This window comes from Rhinolophus hipposideros, assembly GCF_964194185.1.
Source record: "Rhinolophus hipposideros genome assembly, chromosome: 4".
Taxonomy (NCBI): Eukaryota; Metazoa; Chordata; class Mammalia; order Chiroptera; family Rhinolophidae; genus Rhinolophus; species Rhinolophus hipposideros.
The window spans coordinates 48,115,375-48,134,644 of NC_138050.1; the positions used below are offsets into that span (position 1 = coordinate 48,115,375).

At 41.5% G+C, this 19,270-nt stretch overlaps 1 protein-coding gene across 3 annotated transcripts in view; it reads right to left on the reverse strand.

The window, feature by feature from the left end:
• ZMAT4 (zinc finger matrin-type 4) overlaps positions 1-6,383 on the reverse strand; it is a gene marked incomplete at its 3' end in the record, with an annotated part of 331,176 nt that extends 324,793 nt beyond the window's left edge. For 2 of the 3 annotated variants that reach the window (XM_081045864.1, XM_081045863.1), the window contains exon 1: positions 6,196-6,322. Of the gene's footprint in view, positions 1-6,195 lie in introns of all 3 variants that reach the window. The other variant, XM_081045862.1, reaches the window with a different exon arrangement.
• Between the last annotated feature and the right edge of the window lie 12,887 nt (positions 6,384-19,270).

Genomic DNA, 19,270 nt, shown 5'->3' on the forward strand with positions numbered 1-19,270 from the left:
TATTCCGTAGAAAAACATCACACTTGGCTGCCTCTGAGGCTAGTGGTCTTTCCGCGCAAGTTCCTGCAGGAGAAGGACCACACCTATCTTGTATGGCAGATCCCCTTGTGCCTGCCTCAGTGCTGGGCATACTGGCTCAGGAGGCCTCTGATATCACAGAGACATGCAGCAGGCCATGGGTGTGGGAGAGTAATGCCCTCCCCCTGGGCACTCACTGCTGACCCCTAGCTAGCCCAGCACAAACTTCCATGCTTTCTTTTTCTCAGTGACTACAACCATGCGTTTACTAATTATGCATTCATTGTGTGGGGCTCATTTCACCCACCCATCTTGCTTTCTGTGTGGTTCACCACTGCCAGTGCCCCATTCTCCAGTGGGAGTGCTTCTTTTCATCCTGAGGTCACCAGTAGAGGGCAACACATTCCACTCCTCCCCCAAACCCAGCAGGAGGAGCCCCTGGCCCTGAGCTAGCCCACCTGTTCTGTAGTGTGTTCCTTTCCTGAGTCCCCTTAACACTCCATCCATGGGGCTCCAAGCACACCCAGAAGGTATGTCCACCCAGAAATGTATCAAGTCTTGATGGAAGGAATATAGAATGTCAGCCTCACATCGTGGAAGCTTCTCTCAGAAATGAAAATCTAAATGAAAATGAGAATTGTTTTGTTTTTTAAAGGTGACTGCTGAAGTGTCTTATCCAGAGCCTGTGCATGCTGTGGACCCCTCTTATTTCATCTCTCCCATGAGAAGTTGGGACTAGCTCTCTAAAGTCTCTTACCTCTGTAAGATTCAGATTAAATCATCTTTTACTTTATTCGTATCTCCCTTCTTGGTCCTCCCAGCTGTACCCCATCCCCTTCATTCTGCTCCAGTTTCTGGCAAGCATTCCTCCTCCCCTGGCCTTGCCCAGCCCATCCCCAACCACGAACTGGAGACTCTTGAGTTCACTGGAAAAATCAGGGAAGCTGGAGTTGAGCGCGCGATGTTAGTAATGTGCACTCAATAAATACTGCTTAACTGCAGGTGTTCCTGCCTCTGCCATTTGGTTAGAGAGGAATTAAGAGCACAGAAAAAGCAAACGGTCTATCCAATTTGGAAATGAAAAAAAAAAAAAAAGTGAGCTACAAAGCAAATAACACTGACGTGGGAGAGGGAGGACCTTGATTCTGGTCCCGGCTCTGCCATTGGAACACTGTGTGATGATGCCAAGGACGGTTACCCCCTGGGCCTCATGTGCCACGTCTGGAAATGAAAGATTAGACTTCATGAGAGATCCTCAAGCGATGGACAGGATCTGCCAGTCAAGGCAGCACCCTGGAGGGCAGCACAGGTTCGCTGCACTCTTTTCCCACTTGTCCCAGGGATTTTGATTCTCAGCTACTTTGATAGCCCCGGAGAGAAGGTGAGAGAAATAAAACAGCACCCTGGTCAGGAGTGTGCAGGATCCCTAGACGAAACAGCCCCTGCCGCTCACCTCCCCACAGCCCTCTGCCTCCTCCTCCAGCTGAATCTCCTGCTTATTTCCTAAACATCATCACAGAGGCTCCACAACCTTCCCTTTTTAACAACTCTTGCTGATGGAAAATTCTTTCTCATACCTAATCTAAGTCCATCTGCTGCAATTTCTGTCTATTTTCTCTCGTTCAATCCTTACTGGAGATGGAGAACAGCTGGTCGCCATCCTCCATATAACATCCCCTCCTAAACCAAAATCAGTTATTACATCACCCCTCAGCCTGTTTTTCTCCTGGTAGAGCATCCACCATTCCTTCCAACCTGCCTTCAAGGATTCTAGCCCTGAAAGTATCACTGAGCACCATGGCCCTCCCTGGAGGACGCTCGGCAAGCTCCATGTCCTTCTGGAGCTGTAACATCCCCAGCTGGAGCTAAGACTCGGGGGCCAAAATCCAGGCAGAAAGTCAGAGCAGAGAAAGATCAACCAGTCCAAGCCCCTTTATATATGAGGGAACTGAAGAAAGAGAAAGGAAGTACAGCACCCAAGGTCAGATCTGAGGAATCAAGCTCCAGGGGCTGGACCCCAAACATTGCCACCACAATGCTCTAAGAAGCTGCAGTGTGTCCTTTACATGAGAAAGAGCAGGACCAGCCTTGACTAAAATGCAAAGGGCCACCACTGCCCAGACACTCCCTATACAGACTCTGCCTTTCCAATCCCACTAGCAGATGTCTGAAACTCCACTATGAACAGCTTTGATTTTCATTAACTACTCAAACACCTCTCTATAAGTGGCAACACTCTTGACTATTCACACCTTAGTATGAATAAGTAGATTTGATCCTATCCGACTCTTGATAGAGAGATTTAGAGGTGAGAAGAGAACAAAGGACAAAGAAACTAGGAGAATGGCAGACAAATGTTACTGCTTGCTAACATTTTCAAGGTCAGTCCTGTGTGTGGGGGCTGAGGATAGGTGGGCCTCATGACAGTGGAGCAGAGAGGGTTGTGCTTTGTGGGGGTCCCTGGCAGGTGACAGGCCTATGCTCAGGACCTTCTGCCCTGATTGCCTCACACAGGGGAGCTGCACCACCCCAAGTGTTCTTGTGAGGTCTGCATAGAACTGAACATGGTGCAAGGATTGCTCCCACAGGGCCAACCCCATGTGCATCCCAGAATTCCTGACTCCCCCTGGTGAACTGTTTCAGATGTGAGGTGAACAGGGTGTCTACAGTTAAATCCCAGCTTCTAGGATACCCTTAATGACAGGAAGGAAGAACCAGAAGGGAAGGAAGAAAGGGAGATATACATGAGATGAAGGACGGCCGTTCAAGTACATGCTTCAATATGAACTAGCTACCAAGCGGGGAGGAAGAAAGGAGGCATGTGAGTGTAAGGAAAGTGAGTCTGTTGAACTATTTACTAATAATTTTGGCTATGAAATTTTCCTAAGTGAAGAATGAAGGGGAAAAATAAGAGTGTGGTGAATACATTTCCGAGCCTAGATTTCAAAACAGGCTTCACCCTATCTTGAATAAATAGAAGCATCATGCCCCAACCTCTTCACCTTTCAGGGGGTGCTCCAAACTATTTCAAACCTCCAGACACACACACCCTCCCCCAGGATAACCAGGGTGTTCACACATCCACTGAAGAAAAAGAAGACATTTCAGCAGCATTTACAAAAACACCTAACACAATAGACATGCTTATTTGATTTCCCCCAAAACCACAAAATTAAATTTTAAAATAGAAGACTAAAAGGCTCTTTTCTAATAAAAATTCTAATGTGTTTTCAATCCTATTTCAGGGGACAGTTTTCTTTAACAGCAAAATCGGCACAAAATGACAAGATCAAAGCAGGTTGGCAAAGAGATTATTTACTGATGTGTTGATGATGAAAGGGGATGACAGAAAGGTGATGAGAAGGAGAAATAGAAAAGTAAGGGACTTTCACTTGCCAGGTAAATCACCTGGGCTTGTGGAAGCAGAAAGAGGTAACCTAGAAATCCTCATCGGCCAGTTCGGGAGAGGAGAAAATGCTAGATCTATGGATGGCACCTATTCTGGTTCTGGCTAAAGCTACCATGTTTGATGAAATAACGACTAACAAATTTAACTTCCTGAGTGCCAGTCGGGCTCTCCATACAAAAGCAGGTGCCTGGCTTCATTAGGAACTAATCAGTCTAACACTAGCAACTAAATTCTCCAAACTGGATCACGGCAGAGGGGCTGGATCTGAGTGTTATACCCCATCCAAGGTGAAGTTGCAATGATGGTATTTTGTGTTTCGTCAACTGTTCTTCAGCTCCTATTATCCTTTTTTTAGTCTACAGTTGTTATTTTAATGATCTCTGTTCCAAATGGGGAACTAAAAGGAAGAGAAATGAGGGGGAGGGAGAGGGAGGTAAAGCAAGTACTCCAGTGTGTCCCACTTGTACTTCCAACCCTCCTCCCTCTTCTCCCTGCCCCCACCGTGCCTTTTTCCTCTCTGCATGAGTCACCATTCAGGAGCTGCTTTAAAAGCCTTACTTTTAAAGTCCTCTATCACGATAGAAACCCAGCAGACCAGCATCAATTAAAAGGACCCCGATTTTGTTGCCTGTTCCTGGTTCTAGAGACCCCCTCAAACTCTAAAGTATTTCCTAGTTTTATTAGTGTCTTCATGAAAACCAAAGTGCCCCCTTTAAAATTCCCCACCTGCTAAGTGCCACCTCTCCTGGGATCTCTTGGGGGTCATGTGCCCTAGACAGACCACAGAGGAGGGGGTTTGGGGCCAATTATAACCAGCAGCTGATAAAGGTCCAGAGTCCACTCCAGGCTCCCAAACACAAAGGCATTATAATTTGTGGGGTTGCAAGTTTGTTTTGTTTACTGGCAGACAACATGTGCAAAAGAGAAAGCTGATTGTATCCCGACCAAAAAAAGTCAGGCAGCTGTTTTTTTTGTTGTTTTTTTTTTTTTTAACCAGTATGAGTAGAGATTTGTCAATAACAACTCCCACTCCAAATAGCTGCCTAAAAGAGATGGAAGAGAACTTGTTGTGGAGGTTAAAGAAAATACAAATTAAAAAGTGAAAGTGATTTGTGGAGCCAGAGAATGGAGGCTGTCACCTGCACCTCAGCGGGAAGGGTGTAATGGGGAAAAGGTGCTGCTGGAGGATCTCTCCCAGAAAGTTCATTTCCTGCCAGGATGGGAATCAAACCCCGCAGTTTCAGGTATAGGCTAGAGATCAGTCAGGAGATTCACCTGAATTCCCCCAAAGCCTTAGGGCAGGGGTGTCCAAACTGCGGCCCGCGGGCCAACTGCGGCTGGCAATCCATTGTTAATTGGCCCGCAGCAAATTCCAAAAACATATTTAGTTTACTTAAATAAACCAGGTGAGGCAATACATACTTCACCTCGAGTGAGTGGCCCGGCTGTTTGTGTATTTTACCGCATATGGCCCTTGGTGAAAACCGTTGAAAAAAGTTTGGACACCCCTGCCTTAGGGACTCATAACATCAACCCCAGATTGGCAGCTTCAGAGTATCCAGCAGGTCAGTGCTGTGGGGCATTCTCATAGGAGCTGCCTGCCTTCCAGAAAGCAGGAATTCATGCAAGGCCAAGCACATCACCTTGTCCCCCGTAGGGACCCTGCCTGCTACAAAGCCCACCTACCTTCCACCTCTCATTGACAGAAGCCCAGAAGCTCAGGGAAAGGGCTTTCCTCGTGTCCAAAAGTGGGTCTCAGAGCAAGGGGGGCCCTTGTGGTCCCACAATTTAGAATGGATTAGGGTTCAGCTACAAGGCTGGACCAGCTGCCTGCGACTGTGAGCTTTTTTACTTGAAGAGTAGTCATCAGAAGCGGTGTGGATGGTGGCTCCAGCAGCTCTGGACCACAAAGATACCATACCTGCACACCAAAACAGCGACATCCCCCAGGAGCCAGCCCCTCCCACCAGCCTCCACCACCCAGAGCAGCTGGCATGCTTGGCACTGGAGAGCCCTTCACTGATAAGGGTGTAACCTTCACAAGAGATAAAATTTAGCTCTGTCCCCTTTATTTCAGTACACACCAAGCCTGGAAAGTCTTCCAGAGTTTTCGGGAGCTAATCAATTAAGTGATTTCTTTTCCTCTGAGAACTGTTTTGTTGGTTTCTCACCAAGTTGTGTGACACGCAGACGCCCATTAGGTCAAACAGGACTCCCACACCCCAGGAAATTCCTCCTTCCACCAAATAAAATGAACTGAGACAGAATGGGCAAGGAATAGGAGGGAGGAAGGAGACAAAAGTTTGAGAAGGACTCAAGTTGAAGGTAACAACAGTTGGAGAAAGGCGGGTCAAGGTAATGTAAAGGGAGCAGAAAATCCAACCAACCAGTCACGTTCCTCAGAATCAGTCTCCCAGGGATGGGTATGCCAGGAAACAGCACATCTAGGGGTCCAACTCCCTTCACCCAGCAAACCTGAATCTACACACCCCAGTACCCTCCAAGCACCCTAGCACAAGACCAGACCTATTTTCACAGACATGAGCGCAGCTAATTGAGAGAGTAGTAAACAAATCCAGTTCTAGACAGTGCAGAAGTTTTCCAAATTGTCAGCTTGTTTTCCTCCCAACAAAAGACGGTGATTTCCCACCTTTGCCACATTTCCTCCCCTAAACTTTTCTTTCTGCAATCCCTCTATACATGCTAAACCGCAAGCCACCGAGCATGGAAGCGCAGGAGCAGCATCCCCGGGACGCAGGCAGGAGTACCTTTTCCGCGGAGCAGAGGGGCTGGTGCCCAGAGTCTCGCTGCCCTGCCGAGCGGTGGAAGGATGCTGTCGGGATGGAGCACGCTGAGGATTACGCGTTCCTGTCTCTGCGACCAGACCTTTCAGCAGCTCCGACCAACTGTGCTAGCGATGCACTTAGCAATTATCTGCTGGCGCCGACGCCCCGCCCTCTGCTCTTGCGATTGGCTCTCCGGTCCCGGGCAGGACTGCATTGGTTTCAACCGACCTCACTCAATGCTTTGGCTCCTACTATTATCTAAGCCATCAAAGGGAATAATTTCATGTTCATTGACAACCTGTAAGGCTCTTCTCCGGTCCGATGTTGGGGGCAGAACTGGGAGTCCAGTGGAGGGAGGAGAGGAGAATAGAAAAAGTGGTGGGGGTGGGGGAGAGGGAAAGCGCAAGAAGGGGTGGGGGGAGAGAGGGAGAGAGGGAGAGACAGGGAGATGGAGCTATCAAGCAATCAGATTTTTTGCTCTAGCATTTTAACTTCCACAAAACAGAGCCCATAGCAACAATTTTCTGGCCTTATTTTTCCCCAACTGGCGCATGTTCCTGAGGGCAAAGAGAACTATAACGGCGGGGGTTTCCGCCTGTGTCAGACAGGCTCTGGGAAGCAGAGCAAGGTAAGAGCTGAAGGAATATAATGGTGTTGTTCCGGGGCCACCTTGGAGGACATGTGAAGGTCATTTTAGATTATTTGGGGGGACATATTATGCACCTTCCCTGGAGTTTTTTCATCAGTTCTTTCCTTCCTGCTCCAACTAAGCTCCTAACCTGAAAAGACAGTGTCCCTTATCAGCCTATTCAGAGTCTCAGAAGAGCTGTTTGTTCTTAAAGCCAGTGAAAGTCTGGAATTCCTCACTGTTCTCACAGGGAGGCCCAGAGAGACGGGCATTCCAGAGCTAATAATTCTACACCCGACCCTCACTTTCACTTATTCTGATCTGGCCTCAATCAATTGTTTAGACTTACACCTGCAGCCAAAGAAAGGGAACAGAGGAGAAGGAGCCCATCAAAGGGTGGGAACAGTTTAAATGCTCTTCCTTGTTCAACAAAGAATCGTGAAGAACTCGTGAAGCACAAGTTTTGACGGCTTTTCCCCCCTTAATGTATTCTTTTCAGTACATAGAAAGGATGTTATTTAGTAGCTGACTTTTTTGGGAGAAAAGAAAAGAATTTAAAGAGTCTCTTAAAGAAAGCTCTTAGAATATCAACTTTCAGATAAGTTAGAAACTAACCTTTCACCCTTCTCCTATGGGGATCCGCACATTTTTGAGTCCAAACTATAGTTCCAGGTCCTAACCTGTGGTCTTTGAACAACTGCAATCCTTATCATCATCTGCATCCTTGGAAGCGAATGGCATGATCCCCTTGCCTTGTCCAGGAAGTTTCTGCTTCATGCATGCATGCCTGGCTTCCCTGAGTACATTGCAAGCTCTGTAAGGACAGAGCCAGTATCGTGTACATCTTTATAAGTCCACTGATGGCACCTAACATTCAGGAAGTGGGCTGACTAATAAAACCCAATTCAAAACAGAAAGTGTGCCCGGCTTTGAGCCTCATGGAATTATCATTGCGCTATGATAGCTCATCCAGCTAGACAGTGCGTGGGGGGGGTTGCGGGGTGTCCCCTGCTGGAGTCCAGGAGGTAAAAGCTCAGGACTAAGCACTGTGACTGCTGCAGCTAGAAAATCCCTTCAAGCTCTTGATGCCTTGTTCTCTATGGAAAATGAGGCAGTTTTTCACTCAATGCCATCCTTCTCCCTCAAACATCTGGGATGTACATTATATTTGTGAAGCACATACCTCAAAAAGTTAAGTTATTTCTATAATAGCTTTCCAAATGGCAGCATGACTAAATGGAGAGTGACCATATATTAGGAATCAAAAACTAGGACAAGGGATGTAGCAAAATACTTATTTTCTATGTCATTTACCATCTAGGTGAAATTCTTACAAAGGTACAATGATAAAGTTAAACTTAAGTATTCATTTAAAATTGACCCTGTCCCAGCAAATCTGACATGTTCAGTCATGGTGTAAAAAGCATGAATAACACTTTTATGATTTAAGCAGTAAGATTCCCACTTCCAAGAGAAAGCAGACTTCAACTTTGGGCCCCTCACACTATCCCTTTGTCCCCTCTAAAAAAATAAAAATAAAAATAAATAAACTAAATTGTAAGAGCACTCTTGAACTCCTATCAAAGTTTCAGTTGTCCTCAAAGAAAAAAGAAAACATTTCAAATGATTTTCTAAAATGCTTTGTTTAAAACAGCATATCCTTACATGTACTTTTTGACTTCCGAAGATGAGAGAGAGAGAGACAGAGAGAGAGAGAACTGAAAACAGTTGTTTACGTCAGTGCCTTTTAAAACTGCCTGGTCATAAAATATTCTCTTTGAGAGAAGGATGATTCCTTTGTGTTCCATAGATCACCTGCTTAATTCTGAGAGTTAGAAAATGCATATTAAGTAAGCAGATTCCGCTGGCACTTGCTCTTGTATTAAATATCAGCTCCATACAATTTAAATTCATTGGGGTATGAAATGTACCGAATTCCATTTTGTGGGCAGTACCCTGACAAAGTAGCCCATTTTGATTTAACAGTTTCAGTGAATTAGCAGTTTGAAAGGCTTTTGGGGGTTCACGTTCCATTTTCAGTAATTAAGGCAAGAATGTGTTTTTGTTTTGTTTTGTTTTTTATTAAAACAAGTTAAATAGCAGCCACAAGAATTGCCATGTTTCTTGTGGGTAAACACTTGCTACAACAAATTACCCTGACCTACAGTGGGAGGCTAGAGAAACCCTGTGTTGACTCTTCTGTTTATACCATTTTCTCAGTTATCATTTATTTATGCCAAATTCTGTTCCTAAAAGGGAGAAGAGAAGAATAAATCTAGGCAATGCCAAGAAAGAAGGAAATGTGTGAAAACAGGAGGGGAAAAAATAGGGTGACTTTCAATACTACATCTTTGCTAACTGAGTTGGGACACACAATACCATTTAGTGAAAATGTAGTATTAGCAGGCTTTCTTAAAACCAGCACTGGATGAATGAAAGATTTTTTAGAAAACTTCTCCCAGCACAGCTTCCTAAGAAAAAAGACCTGGAGGAACATACTCACAGCTTTCTGTTCTAGCTGATGGCTGTTGTGAAACTTTATGTAATCCAATTCCCTCCCTCTCCACCCACCCACTCCACCCCCCAAATCAAACCTGTGGAGCCAGTGACATTTCAACTAAGTACAAGAGGGGATTGTGGTTGCCAAGAAGGTGTCAGTCACCATGAACCATTCTTCATGATTTCATTAATTACTAATGAGTCTTCAGAAAGTTGGCATTAAAATAGACAGGTCTTCCTGAGGTTTGAACACAGTAAGGAACATTTTATTATTTAAAATACCCTGCTAAATAAAAGCAGGTGATTCTGTTGGTTCAAATCATGATGATATTTATTAGTGAGCCAGGGTTGTAAATAACCTGAAAAGAAAAGAGACAGAGACAGGCAAACAGAGATTTGCAAGACTAAATTGTCCACCAAAATTCTGTTGTGCGTCAGTTAAATTCTTTGTAGGAAATAATGGAATTGAAAGCTGTCATTGAATATTGTCCAGCAAGGTACCAACTGATAGAAATTGGAGAACTGAATTAAGAAGGTCAGCATGCCTTCGTGAGGCTAGCAGATCACATGTGGCATGAAGCACCCTTCCAGAATAAAGGTCTGCACACACAAATATGACTGTTGGACCCTCTGCGTGCCAGGACCCATATCCTAACATAGAAGTGTTCTTGAAAGGACCCAACGAACATGTTTACAATACCTGCCACCCATCATTCATAAATCAGAGTAATAATAATTATTTCCAGGGCTATTAAGGTAATGATGGCAAATCAACCTACAAAGGACCACACAAATGTCCACTTGATATTAAGCAACAGTGCCTTCCTTAGCATGGACCAGTATTAATGTGACATATAACCACTTTGCTCCACTAGTCAGGATGTAAGATCAGCTCTTGGAGTGGGACGAGAAGATGTTCAGAGGGACAGAAAAGACATTCCAGGCACAGGGCACAGCTTTAGGCACTGAGGTTTCACTTCCTATTCCCTAAGAAAGTCTCAGATGGTCCCACCCGTATACACCATATGGAGTTGTGAAGGTAACATCCAAGTGATCTGCTATGAGCCAAAACTTGTTAAAATATGCTTATTTTATTGTTAAAGCCATGCCAATTTTGTATTCTTCTCCAAAATATATCCAAGTTTGTTTTAGTACCTGAGTTAAAGAATGATTTGCCCCAAATATCCGTGTGGCACTGAGTTCCTAGGAAGATACTCCGTATTCATAAGTAAGCAGGGGGTTGAGAAACATAGGCCTAAAGTATCTAGTCTGCCCCGTGCCTGGCTTCCAGAGTGAGGTGAAATCTGGCTCCATCCCAACTGTGTAACCTGGTTCACCCTCATCCTCATGACCCCCATCTATGATAGCCCTCTCATGAGCATGCTCATTCCAGCATCTTGCCCTTCTCCTGTCTGCTCCAGCTTTACCCACACACCCTGCCTTCTCCTAATGAGACTGCAGCCATCCCTCAGGGCCCAGCTACATCTCTCCTTCCCTTACTACTCCTGTTCCTACTCCTGTTCCACTCCACCTGTTCACCCAGCTGTTTCAATTTTACCCCGCACCACACAAGTTAAAGTGACTTACATTTTTGTTTGTATTTTTATTGTTGTTACGATATGGCCCTTTTCATACCTGCTACTACATGTTAAGTTTCTTTGGTAGCTTGATTACAACCCCCAAAAACACCACCCTCCAAGTCCACAATGATACCCACAGCAGTTAGTGTTAGACAAACACTAAAAAAAAAATCCCAGCAATGAACAGTTAATGACAAAGTGGACATATGTACTTCATGCACAGCTGGAGGAAATGGACTACTTTAACAAAGGATAGACACTTCAGGTAACATTTAATCCAAGGTTCATCCTGACTGGTTCACAATATTCAGGAGAGGATGAAAGGCCCGATCTTGGCCTCTTTGGCCATCGCTCACATATTGCACTTAGCATCAGTGAACACAAAGAGATGAAAGCATTGCAATAGTGGCAGGACCTGATTTTTTTCCCCCTTATTCTTCTTCAAACAAGAAAGAAGTCTTAATAAGGCCTTGTTTTTAGCATCAGAATGCACCTAAGTTACTTAAAAAAGTGACAAAAGTTAGCAAGAAAACATTTATCTGTAAAGAAGATGTATGCAAAGGAAGTACTTCCTATCAAGTATATTTCACCCCTTTGCAATGAAGAGGGGGTCATTGAAGGGAGGGCAGGAGTAGACAAACTGATGGGAGTTGGAATTAGAAAGAAAGATAAGGGAGGGAAGGAACTCCTAGACTATCATCTAAATGGTCACTGTTGTGACTGAAATGAGATTGATGGAAAAAGTAAATTACATTTTTGCACAATCCTCTTCACAATCCTGTATATTCAGGATTGGCTAACACTAAGAGTGTTTTCTGTCTGGGAATGGACTACACACATTTCTAATCACTGGAACATGACAAACAGCTTACAATATAATGCAACAGGGGTAAATAGATAATATAGCAATACCCCAAAATTGTTAAGGAAAGATGAGATTATGTTTAGTACATTCTTTTTAGGACAGCATCAAGTGTCTAGAAAAGGCAGCTCTTAAGAATAACTCATTCTCCAAGGGTTTACTGAATATTAGTTGCCTTCCCCTTTTGTCTTAGAAGTTACCTTAATAAGCTACTTATTTCTAAGTTTATTTAACTTATTTCTAAGTTTAAGATACAAAAATGTCTACATTCAGGAATAAGACAGAGTTGTACCCTATTACCACTGCTATTCAACGTAGTATTGGAAATACTGGCCAGAGCAATTAGGCAAGAGAAAAAAAAAAATAAAAGGCATCCCAATTGGGAATGAAGCAGTTAAATTGTCACTTTTTGCAGATGACATGATGATATATATATATATAGAAAACCTTAAAGACTCCACCAAAAAGCTATTAGAAAAAATAAACAAATACAGTAAAGTTGCCAGCTACAAAATCAGCATACAAAAATCCATTGCATTCCTACTATACTAACAATGAAATCTCAGAAAAAGAAATAAAACAAAAATAACTTTTGCAATTGCAACAAAAAGAAGTAAATAGCTAGGAATAAACTTACCAACAATGTGAAAGACTTATACACTGAAAACTATCACACATTTTTAAAAGAAATTGAAGAGGACACAAAGAAATGGAAAGACATTCAGTTTTCAGGGTTGGAAGAGTCAACATAGTTAAAAACCAAGGCAACATACAGATTTAATGCAATTCCCATCAAAATCCCAATGGCAATCTTTAAAGATATAGAACAAAAAAATCATCAGATTTGTATGGAACCACAAAAGACCTCAAATAGCCAAAGTCATCCTAAGAAAAAGGAATATTGCTGGAGGTATCACACTCCCTGACTTCAGCTTGCACTACAGAGCTACAATAATAGCTCTGTAAATTGTAGCTACAGAGCTAAAACAGCATGGTACTAGCATAAAAACAGACACACAGACCAATGGAATAGAATTTAGAACCCAGAAATAAACCCACATAAATATGGACAGATAATTTTCTAAAAAGGAGCCAAAAATATACAATGGAGAAAAGATAGCCTCTTCAATAAATGGTGCTAGGAAAATTGGAAAGCCATGTGCAAAAAAGTGAAACTAGACTGCTATCTGTCACCATGTACCAAAATTAATTCAAAATGGATCAAACATAAACATAACACCTGACACAATGAACTGCATAGAAGAAAACATAGGTACTAAACTTATGGACCTTGGGTTCAAAGAGGATTTTATGAATTTGACATCAGAGGCAAGGGAAGTAAAACCTAAAAAAAATGAATGGGACTGTATCAAACCAAAAAGCTTCTGCACAGCAAAAGAAACCGTTAACAAAATAAAGAGGCAACCAACTGAAAGAGAGAAGATATTTCAAACAATGCCTCCAATAAGGAGCTAATATCAAAAATATATAAGGAACTCATACAACTCAACAAAAACAACAAAAAATCCAATTAAAAAATGGGCAGAGGACCTGAACAGACATTTATCCAAAGAAGACAAACAGATGGCCAATAGACATATGAAAAGAAACTCTACATCACTAATCATCAGAGAAATGCAAATAAAAACCACAATGAGATATCACCTCACCCCAGTCAGAATGGCTATCATCAAAAAGTCAAATAGTAACAAGTGTTGGAGAGGCTGTGGAGAAAAAGGAACCCTCGTACACTGTTGGTGGGAATGCAGGTGGTGCAGCCACTATGGAAGGCAGTGTGGAGGTTCCTCAAAAAAATAAAAATAGAATTACCATATGACCCAGAAATTCCTCTGCTGGGCATATAACCCAAAAATCTGAAAACATTTATCCATAAAGATATATGTGCTCTGATGTTCATTGCCACTTTATTACGGCCAAGACATGGAAACAACCAAAGTGTCCTTCAATAGATGATTGGATAGAGAAGATGTAGTATATATACATGACAGAATACTACTCTGCCATAAGAAAAGACAAAATACTGCCTTTTGCGACAATGTGGATGGATCTTGAGATTATTATGCTAAGTGAAATAAGTCAGACAGAAAAAGCAGAGAACCATATGATTTCACTGATATGTGGGATATAAAACTGAAAGCAACAAAGTAACAAGACAAACAAATAAAGAAACAAAAACTCATAGACACAGACAATAGTTTAGTGTTTGCCAGAGTGTAAGGCAGGAGGGGGGTGGTAGATGAGGGTAAAGGGGGTCAAATATATGGTGATGAAAGGAGAACTGACTCTGGGTGGTGAACACACAATGTGATATATAGATGATATATTACAGAATTGTACACTTGAAACCTATGTAATTTTACTAACCATTGTCACCCCAATAAATTTTAATTAAAAAAAGATACACAAATATCTTAAGTAGAATTTAATTAAACTAATAGAATTTACATAACAATTGTGGGCTTTGGTTGTCTAAATGCCTCGTCTGCCTTAGATTTGGAGAAAGACTTTTGACTCCCCCATGCTCAGAACTGCTGGATCTCTCCCTAGCCCTTGGACATCTCTTCTGGGCTACTCCCCAAAAACAGGTGTTCGTTTCCTCTGTAACAATTCCCTGAACACTGGCTTCCCTTGGTTTCTCCCCACCAAGACCCTCTTCTCTTTGCTGATAGAGCTGTGAGCCTTTTATTTTATGTCCTTGACAAAGGCTCTAGACAGCCCTTCCCAAAAGGGAGCTAAGATTCCCTCAGGTTCCCTTTACCACCAACCCTCACAACAGCAAAAAAAAAAAATCTCTTTCCTCCGCAGTAAGAGATGCTTCTATTTTGTCACCTAGCTTATTAAGGAAATCAGACAGTTTTCCTTTAGACTTCAATTTCAGACTATAAGACAATCAAGGCCTATTTTTAACAAGGTCTCTTTACATGTCTGACAAATAGGAAATAACCAATTACTGCTGGTTCCCACAGCGACCACGGAAGAGGGGCCTGGCTTTGTCCTGCGCCCTACAATAGATAGGCTACCTATGAAGAGACAGGGTTGGGATCCAGACTGGAAAACAGTGCTTGCTCTTCAGGGCATCCTAGGAAACAGGAAGACCTTCTCCTCCTGTTACAATAGTTTCAATTAACATGTTCCTGAAGAAGAGGCTTCCATGTCCCCTCATGTTTCCCTCTGATCTCTAAACGCCAGTGGTTTATTTCTTCTAATCCTCTCCTTCCTTCTCCTTGTGCCTCTTTTCTCTCCTCTCTTCCCTTCCTTAAGACTCTGCTTTTCTTTTCAACTTTGCTGTTTTCCTTTTCAATTTTCAATATTAGGCCCTCATGATAAATACTCCTAAAAGTGCTTTTTTCCTCTTATAAGTCAACCTGTACTGATCATTAGAGGAAAGGAGACATGAAAATCTAACCAAATGGAATAAATAAAATTCCACTTCTTTGCCTTGGTTGCCTAGAGGGAAAAAAAGAGCAAATATTTTATTTTGAAAATATTTTAGCTAAAAAGTATTGTGAGGGCATAGTGCATAAAGCCATATTATAATGTTTCTGTTGAGCATTTGATTTTTCTCAGGAGTTGGGTTGGGGGATTTTTCTCAGGTAACCTCAGCAAATGACTCCTGGGTGCTGAAATTCATTAAAATCAGTCTCATTTCTAAGCATGCAGCATGAATGTCTGAGGGGGTTGGAGGATCGAGCAGGGTAGGAGATGAGAAGGAAAATAATGAAGGTGCCAACATTTCTGCTTAAATCTGCTTAACATTAGTTTTACAAAATATCTGAGAAGCGGAATCCAACTCTGAGAATCCAACTCTGCTTTTTAGCTATTAAAGAACTGTTAAGAAGAGCTTAAGCTTCCAGAGGAAAGCTTTGAAATCAACACAAGCTCCTTAAGACAGTCACCATAGCCCAACACACTGAAGGGCTGGAAAAGAATGGATATGCCAATGTTTTTATAGCAGTGTCACTGCCATGATTAATCTTTCTCCCCCCACCCCCACCCCCAACTTTCCAGGCACTGTTGGGCTCTTGTGATCTATAGTTTCTATAACATGGCATTTCTTTCATGGCTGTTTTCTCTTGACTCCATTGAGGGCAGCCTTTGTGTAAGGAAATATGATCCTTCTGCCCCTGTAATGAGCACAGTGCAATGACCTGGTCTGTGAGAACAACAGCACAAATGTTGCAAATTCGTAAGTGGGAGTTCTAATAAAGTTAAGAATCAGTTGCAGAGAAAGGCCCAGTTGGAATCCTCCATCTGAACTGGTTAGGAAAATATTTCTGAGGTTTTGAAGTAAATGTAGAGCTTCTCCAAGACTAAGCTGGGAAAATACTGCTGGACTCCTCACCCTGATTCTGAAAATGTTGAGAGGTGGGAAGTCATGAACAAAGGTGTATCAAAGACCCCTGACCACTAGGACAAAGCTACCCTCAACTTTTCCAGTTTATCTCCAACATATTCACCAATTTTTGAGGAGTCCCTAACACTCCCTAAAACTACCTCTGGATGATGGGATACATGTGATTAATAAAAGACTTTCTTAAGTTGCTCTGGAAGACCCCCTTCACCTCACTGCGAACCTTTTATTTACATCTGACTACTCCTAAGGCCACCGATCCTAATGAGGGATTAATAAGGAGTTCCAGTTTTAGGGAACTAATTCTAAAATATAATGTGTTTGTATTAGTAAGCTTGGGTTGCCATAACAAAATACTATAGACTGGATGACTTAAAAAACAGAACTTTATTTTCTCACAGTTCTGGAAGCTAGAAATCCCAAGTCAAGGTCTGGCAGGGTGGAGTTCTGGTTAGCGCTCTCTTTCTGACCTACAGATGGCCAGCATCTCACTTTGTCCTCACATAGCAAACCGAGAGGGTGCTCTCTGGCATCTCTCCCTATGAAGACAGTGATCCTATTGGGTCATAGCATTACCCTTATGACTCCATTTAACATTAATTACTTTCAGGAAGGCCCGGACCCCTGTAGTCACATTGGGGATCGGGACTTCAACGTATAAATTCTTGGGACACACAATTTAGTCCATAGCCATGTTCTTTCTATTGGCACAATTTGAATATAATTCTGTCTGAAGATGAAGAAATGAAATAGATGATATCCCAATATTTTATACCTCCCATATTGCAATAGTCTGTGACTTCTGGAAAGTATCTTCCTTTCCTTTCCCTTCATTTTAACTCTCCGTTTTCTTCCTGCTGTTGTCACCATTAAGTTCACTGATTTTCAATATTAGAACACTGTTTAAAAAATAACAGGTCAAAAACCCCACTATTTTTACATCACAATACATGGCTTCTGGCACTGTTTGCAACTGTCCCTCTGCCTGTTGTTTTCCTCCCTTTCATGGCCTCCAACTGCATCTCCAACGTTTGAGCGTCCTCAGAATCCTGGGTCTACATATTTCTTTTTGAGTGACCTCCTCCCCTGATCCCTGGTGTGCTCAGCCCTTCCAAACTCCTTTGCCACATGAGCAGATATGCTGCGCAGTAGAGCACCTCATCCATTGGAAGATCCCTGTGCGAGGATAGTCTTGTAGAAAGTGGGTGCTCAATTCCTTTACAGAAGGAATGGCAAGTCTGTTGGTCAGACATCATTGCCATTTTCTGAGCAGAACAGAAAAAAAGATGTGTCTCACTGACCAATATTTGGTACATTCTTTTCAATCTGGCAAGAGCTGGAGTAAGAATCTGATATTAACTTCTCATCTATGTCCTTTCATACCCAGAGCAAGGAATCTTCTCTGAGGTTTAGTTCCCACAACTTTAAAAAGTCCATCAATTCCTACCTTAAAACAATGTCAGGAGGATTATTACATAAGCTAATGTATCTGAATTCATCAGCAGAGTGCTGGATATGAAATAGTTCTCATGAAATGTATTTTGAGCCTGAATAATGTCACATAAGAACAAAGTATTACTTCTTGTTGATGTATACATAGAAAGTTAGCTGGACTATTACTACATTTCAAGTAAATTCTCCTTGATCAAAATACACTGCTACAAAGTAAATTATGGTTTATTCCTTATGAATTATAAATTAGCCATGTCCTTTCCTTTAAAATGGTTATTTGAAAGGATTTTCAGAGACAAAAGATACTGTGTTTCCCCCAAAATAAGACCTAGCCAGACAATCAACTCTAATGCATCTTTTGGAGCAAAACTTAATACAAGACCCGGTCTTATATTGTATTACATTATGTAAGACCTAGTTAGACGCATTAGAGTTGATTGTCTGGCTAGGTCTTATTTTCGGGGAAACATAGTAATAGTTATTTCCTTTTGGCAGGGGGATGAATCAAACAGTAAATATAATTTGGTGCTTTAAACAATTATCAAATTTACTTTAATCTGACCTGATTTTGTTCTCCCAAATATTTGAATATAAAATTATTTCAAACAAGTTTATAAGTCTTAATCTTTATTCTTCTAATCAAAAGTCTTCAAGATCATGATACTGACTCTAGCATTATAGGGACTATGTCAGTTTGGCATCAGTAGTCATTAGCTATGAAAACATTATATAATAGAAACAACTGAAACAGTGCTTTGAAGAAAATTCCTTAAGAATATATTAATAAGCATCAAATACTTATATTAGTAGTAAAAACAGACTGAAAAAAATAATTAAATATACTATAAATAAGTTACAAATAAAAAATGAAATACACCTAAAATAAACGTAACATTGATTAATTAAAATACAACCAGAAATTAATAAATTAGAAAAGTGAAATGGAACTGCTACTACTAAGACGTAACTAAATGGTTCTTTGACAAAAACAAACAATAAAATTAACAAAGTGCTAATTATCCCAATCAAGCAAAAGAGAGGAGCACAATTATTCAAAATGATAAGAAATGATAAGGAGGAAATAACCTCAAATATAGGAGAAGTTAAATAATCTAAGAAGAATATTTTGTTCAGATTTATGCAAATAAATTTGAAAACCCAGACACACTGGAAATTTTGAGACTAAAATGTAATATAGATGTAAATCCAAACCAAACAGCTACCATAAAAGAAATAGAGAAAACTGTCAAAGAATTATGCCCCCAACAGGTGCCAGGCCCAGCTGGTTTTGCAGAAAAATACTACCACAGACTATAGGAAAAGACTAATCTGATGTAACTAAAACTGACCCAAAGTATATTAAACAGAAGGAAATCATCTAAATATTTCTATAAAGGAAAAAATAGTACTGATGACAAAATCTGAAAAAAATAGGCTAATTGCACTTATGAATGTCAAAGCAAAAATCTTAAATAGAATACAAGACAAAAAGTGTCAAGTAGTACATTAAAAGATTAATGAGAAAGAATAATGCACCATGACTATGTGAATTTCACTGTAGAAATAAAAATTATTCAATATTAGAAAATTGATGAACGTAGTTTACCATATTATTATATCAAAATAGATCAGATTTCCACTGGACTATAAGCAAACAGAGACCT